This window comes from Mastomys coucha, unplaced genomic scaffold (assembly GCF_008632895.1).
Source record: "Mastomys coucha isolate ucsf_1 unplaced genomic scaffold, UCSF_Mcou_1 pScaffold9, whole genome shotgun sequence".
Classification (NCBI taxonomy): Eukaryota; Metazoa; Chordata; class Mammalia; order Rodentia; family Muridae; genus Mastomys; species Mastomys coucha.
The window spans coordinates 47,003,859-47,010,514 of NW_022196915.1; positions in this window are offsets into that span (position 1 = coordinate 47,003,859).

A 6,656-nucleotide genomic window follows, 5' to 3' on the forward strand; every position below is an offset into this window, starting at 1 on the left:
ATGAAGCAGAGTTTGTTGGAAGGTGTCAGGGGCCGGTGCAAGTCCTGCTTCCATCAATGACCAAATACTTGGTGAGCCAACTCCTGAGAGACAAGAGTGTGTTGTCTGTAGGATGGCAGATGTGGTTAGTTTCTAGGGTCACCTGATGTTCTAAAATTCATCTCTTAAAACTACCCTAATACAAAAGTCATTTTCCCTAATTAGGAAACTGTGAGAATTGATACATTCTCTACTCTGTTTTCTTTTGTCTTTTTTGGTCCACTCTGTTGTCAAATAGTCTCCCAGTACTCCTGGCTTCAATGACAAGGGTGAGAGATCTTCTCAGCTTTGAGAAAGCTTCGGGGCCATGCAGTAAACACACGGCCACAGGAATGCCACACAGTTCCCTTAGGCTGTTGACATTGTCGTATTCCATCTCAAGTAGATTCTCAATATATCTTTCCCACCAGCTATCTTGGACTCCTTTGATTGGAAATGAAGAGGCATCTGCTACACAGTAAACGGCAAGACATACGGGTTCCATGGTCATCTGTCACTTTCCCTTCTGATAAAACCCCAAAGCACCGCAGACCCAGATTTATGTTTATATTGTAAATGAATGACGGATTCAAAGTAAATGAAGCACTGAATTTGTTAATGAAACAAAACATTCACACATAATAAAAGTAGACCTTTTGTCTTAGAGACTATCTATCCTTGGGATTGTATTTGGGAGAGTTCCTTTATGTGGTTGATTCTCTATTTAGATAGTGAACATGTTGTTTGAGAAAGTATGTCATGTCTAGCTCTTAGGACATGTCTGTCTCCTACAAAAAGCCCTCCTACCTGGAAGATGACCACATTTTCAGTGGGGTGGAAGATAGATAAAACCATGAAGAAACTAACAGCTCCCATGACTGAAGGACTGTGTTCTTTGGAGAGAGTTTCAGAACTTTTGAGGTTAAATACTATATTTGTGTCTGTTAGTTCTAGGAACCTGCCCCAAGGAGTCATTCTTCAACAGGATTCTTATGCAGCCAACTCAGGCAGTTGACTTCTAGTTTAAAATACATATTTGTCTAGAAATAATTTGCTGGTGCAATTATATGTTGACTAGACAGAGGTAAAAGCCACGCATTTGGAAAGTTTGGTATCTCGTTTATCATTTTTAAGTAGCAGTTTAGTGAAATTGATCACATTTGTATTTATTATTCAGTCACTAACACCACCCACCTCCAAAACCCACCCCCCACCCCCGCTAGTAAAGCCCCGCCTCTATAGCTATCCAAAGCCCCGCCTCTATAGCTATCCAAAGCCACGCCTCCATAGCTATCCAAAGCCCCGCCTCTATAACCATCCAGCACTAACTCCCCAGCAACAACGGTTGTCTTCTGTTGCTCTGGACAGATATAACAACACAAGAAGAATCAGGTGATGTACACTCAGGTGAGGTTGTCTCATTCTATCTGGATTATTTCACTTACATGATGTCATTGAACTTCATCCATGTTGCAGCATCTGTCTAAATTTCATTTCCTTCTTATGGCCAAATTATACCTCCATTGTGTGCATATCAACACTTCTTTTATCCATGGATATGTGAGTTCTTGATGGACATGTGGGTAGTTCACACCATTTTCATTTGTGTGTGTGTGTGTGTGTGTGTGTGTGTGTGTATGTGTGTATGAAAGAGAGAGACAGGCAGACAGAGAGACAAAGAGTCAGGGTACAGCCATGGGCAGGGGTCTTCAATCTTGTTTGAGAAAGTGTCCCTGTGTTGTTCAACACCGTGTGCCTCGGGGTGGTGGACCTGTGAGCTTCTGAGCATTCTCCTGTCTCTCACTCTCATCTAGATGGGCACATTGGGATTACAGATGTGCAGTTTATAATCAACTACCTCCACAGCCTCCTTCTCCCTAATAACAGTGTAGACTTCTCTTCTGTGGCTATAACACATTATATAATTTAGTCCTTGCTGACAGAATTTCATTTTTCATTTTTTTTCCATGTTTCAATACATTCCTGGGAGCTTAATGCATGCAAGGATATTTATAGACAGAATTTCTCGATATGAATGTACTGGGCTGAAAGTGTTTTGGGGGTACCAAACTTGGGGATGTTGATAAACTGCCCTCTGTTTGCCCTGCTTTGCTCCCTTCAGGAGAGAATCTTGTTCTTTGCCCTCCATCAGCATCCTGTTAACACACCACCCGGGCTCACTTGCTGGTGTAGTCTGAATCCACAGCTCTTCTGCGTGATGCTTCGTATTTCCAGGCTGTTGCGCTTTACCTGCTGGGCTCACTGTCTTTGTTCATCTCTCAGGCTGTTGAGATTTCTCTCTCCTCTCTTCTTTATATTGGCTGTTGTTGAAAAACTGTGCTTTTGTCTGGCATCTTTCATATCGCCTGTGGGAGTCTTTCGGAGCTGGGCAGTGAAACAGGAACTTTGTCTGAGAATAGTGAAACCTGCTTTTCATGACCATTGAGCAAATGCTGGCTCCGTGACAGAACATATTATTCAGAGGGGTACCTGGTGCTGTAGGAGGCTCTCTGCTCCAGGAGGGAGGCTTCTCAGAAATAGGTTTTTTCTCTGTGAGAGCATTACTCATCTTGTATTATAATATCATTTCATATCTATTCAACCTACCTTTTACAAGTTCAGTCTGAACCTAAGATAATAAATAAGAGTATAAATAAGGAAAACAGCTTGCCATTAAGTTTCCTTTTGTTAAATCCATATAACTACATCCTGTACAGCTAAGCTCAACATGCTCCTCTGAGTTCATTTCTTTGACAAGCAAAGTAATGCCTCAATTTCTGATTTTGTTGTGTAGATTTTACAACTCAACTCTCCACCAACCAGGCTTTACTTATTAATCAACATTCTTGGATGTCATGACCCCACACCCCGTTACACCCACCCTCTCTGTGCTCTTCTGGCTTATACCCCCCAAATGACCCCTTACCCTATCCAGACCCATCCACATCCAGTAGTTCTCTAAACTGTTACCAAATTTAATTTATAAAATGTAACCAGTTCTCTGTATCTCTCATTAAAACCCTCTGATGTCCCTACCATTGCCCACAATAAGCACGGCTCTGAGGCCAGCATCCCTCTACCTGGCTACTGCCTCAGTTTCCTACATGGTTTCTCCTTTCTGTTCTCACAATGGTCTTTCAATTCCTTGAGCCTGGGGCTGCGCGCTCTTGCTTCTGGGCTCTAGAATCTGTTCTTCTTTCTAGGATCCTCTCTCCCAACTCTGCCACTGGGCAATGCCTACTCAGCCTCTTTCTAATAATTTTTCCACCAAGTTCTGTTAGTGGCATCTCCTATGACCCTTCATGAGCCTTAGCATTTGTGGGTCCCCAGTATTATAACTACCAGCTTTCTTGTACAGACATCTCCCCAAAGGCCAAAGGGTAGGACTACACCTATCGTGTTTCCCACAATCACCTTGGCATCTGTTTACCGCTCATAAACAGCTATTGACAATGATTGTTGAAAAGTTGCTGGAAGATAGCGGAGAATGTGTCCTAGCATGGGAGACTGCTACATGTGAGTGGGTGGTAAGACAAGTATGCACCCAGCATCTCAGGATGAGTCAGTGTCTCAGCAGATTCTGGAACCTGGAAAAAAAGGCAAGGCAAAGGCAGAGGTGGCTTCTCAGGCCTGTTGTTGTTGTTGTTGTTGTTTATTATCATCATCACTATTTAGTCAAAGGTCTCATGAGTAAGCCTCTGAAGGCAGATTGTAGAGAACACAGTCTTGGCAAAGTGTGAGACAGGGAGGCACTGAGGACAATTGCTTTGGGCAGGGGTTATGTCTGGGTTGGTGAGGATGCATTGGTTTCCAACCTGGTAATTTATAAAGAGTAGAGGGTTATTTGAATCTTGGTTCTGGATACTGGGAAGTCCAAGACTATGGTTCTGAGATCTGCTCATTAGCAAAGACAGAAGTCCTCACATATCATAGAGCAGAGGGCATCCCATGTAAGACTGGAGGAGAGAGTAGGAGGGAAAAGAAGAGGAAAAGAGAGAGCTTACGTTGGTAGCAAAGCCTCCTGTGGGGCCCCATTAATCCATGAACTCATGGGCTGATCTACTCATGGGCAGAGCCCTCAGTGCCACAGAGTTTTGGAGGGGACCATGAGATTACAAACAATGCCACATTTGGTTGCAGCAGGCAGACAGATGGTAAGAAGCTGAAGCCCCTGGAGGACAGCTTACTCCTGGGCCTTTCATCTTTGGAAACTTGTCAGTAAACAGCTCCACGAAACTTTATCTGCTCTGGACTTCCCACTTAATGAGGCTCCGCCTCCTCCAGTCCACCATTACAAGAGTTCTGTGGGGCCTGGGGGGACCAGCATCGTGTGTTGTCTGTGGGACCAAAGGTAGTGTTCTTTGAGGGGAAAAAAATGTTAAAGAGGTGAATAGACTTCTCAGTCCATAATACCTTGGTCTTGGGACAGGAAACTCCTCAGAGACTCAGATTAGAAGGGGCTGGTGAGATGGCTCAGCAGGTAAGAGTGACGGCTCTTCTGAAGGTCCTGAATTCAAATCCCAGCAACCACATGGTGGCTTACAACCACCAATAATGAGATCTGACACCTTCTTCTGATGCATCTGAAGACAGTTACAGTGGTTTTATTTATAATAATAAGTAAATCTTTGGGCCAGAGTGAGCAGGGCCTGAGCAAGCAGGGTCTACCAGAGTGAGCGAAGCTGACCAGAGCAAGCAGAGGTCCTAAAAGTCAATTCCCAACAACCAGATGAAGGCTCACAACTATCTGTACAGCTACAGTGTACTCATATACATAAAATAAATAAATCTTTTTTTTAAAGGACTTTGTGAACAGGAAGTGTAAGGGGTTCTTCTTCTTTTTCCTCCTCCTCCTCTTTCTTCTTTTCTTTCTTTTTTTTTTTAAGTAAAATGTCTCCCATGAATAGCAGTAATGAATGAGACTTACTATTCTTCAGTAAAGTCAAATACATGTATACATGTACCCACATCTACCCGAGCAACAGAGGACAAGGTGAGGACAGCCATAAGGTCATGGTAACTATTGATGCTAAAGTCATTGATCATTTACTATAAGCCACAGCTCTGCTAAGAATTTTGCATGGATGATTTGATTTAACCCTTTTAATAAAAGAATCATTCGGCTCATTTGCAGTGAGGTACTTAACGCCAAACACAAACCCACACTCCTCAGATCTAGGTCCTAATCAATGGTGGAGAGCTGGGATTCCATTTAACTTAGGTGATCTGTCACCCATGTCTGTGGGAGGTGTGGGAGGAAGTCTTTGCCCTGCTCTTGGCAGTGGTATTTTACACTTAAGTCTGTGTGCTTAAGAGCAGAATCCAGCATGAAGGGACTTATTTAGTCAGCCCTACGGATTGACCGGAAGTGAACTTCTGTTAGGTCAGGGCCTAACAGTGTTGGTTTGGTTGGTGTCAAGTGCTAGTGGTACAGATAGATGTTTCTGCTCCAAAGTCCAAAGAGATGCAGACTGATGAAGGCTTTACATCTTAGCTTCTCACCCATGGGCCAGGGAAGATTACCTGCAAGTGTGGCTATTTAAGACTCTATGTGGCTGAACATTTTTCTTCCTTCCTTCCTTTCTTTCTTTTCTCTCTCTCTCTCTCTCTCTCTCTCTCTCTCTCTCTCTCTCTCTCTCTCTCTCTTCCTTCCTTTTTTTCTTTTTTTTCTTTTTTTTTCCAAAGATTTATTTATTTGTTTGGACACCCTAGAAGAGGGCATCGGATTCCATTACAGATGGTTGTGAGCCACCATGTGGTTGCTGGGAATTGAACTCAGGACCTCTGGAAGACCTCTTAACCACTGAGCTATCTCTCTCCTGCCCTAGTTAGTCCTTTCAAGTCCATGAGGTAGAGCTAACTAAATACCCACTCTGAAAAGCCCTTCCTTTGGCTAGAGGGTAGAATAGTAGACTTGACTTCCCAGGGATCTTGAAATGTGCTTTGCTATAGAATATTTCATTTGGCTACCAGCTAACTGAGTTGAGGTGTGTTCTAAGAGCTCAACTCGATGTTCTAGCTATGGCAAAGGGTTCCCTTAGCCAGGGCTTTTACAGCATAGGAGTGATATCACTGGGTATATAATGGACTACGTGCCTAGAAGTTCACTTCCCTTCTTAGTCTCCAGACACCTTGTGAGGTGCAGCCTGTTGGTATTTGGGAAGTGGCAGGTATGTTTCCTGCTGTTGAATCTTTTGTTATCTGTAAGAAAAAAGGAGTTAGTGTGCAACAGCACTTCCTCTCACTTCATGCAGAGACGGCTTAGGCTTTGGAGTCAGTCCGTTCTGGCAGACGGGGCTTGTTCTTAGTACTCTTGCAGACTAGGGTAAAGGAGATGTCTTTCTGGGACTTAGAATTCTAACTTGGAAAAGGATTCAAACGGGAACACTTCCTGTGGCAGCCAATAGCTATGAAGGCGATGTGCGGTGGGGGGTGTCATCATGTTGCCTGCTAAGAGTTTGAAATGAATCTTGAAATGGTCCAAACGGAAGGCAAGTCTGTAAGGGAGGATTCTGTAGATCCTGTCTGAATCCTAAGAACAGGCTGAGAGTGGAAGCCAGGGGTGACATCATCTCCCTAAAGCAAAGCTACGGTTCCACTATGAAAAGGAAACTGGAAACGGAGATTCTAGGAACCTT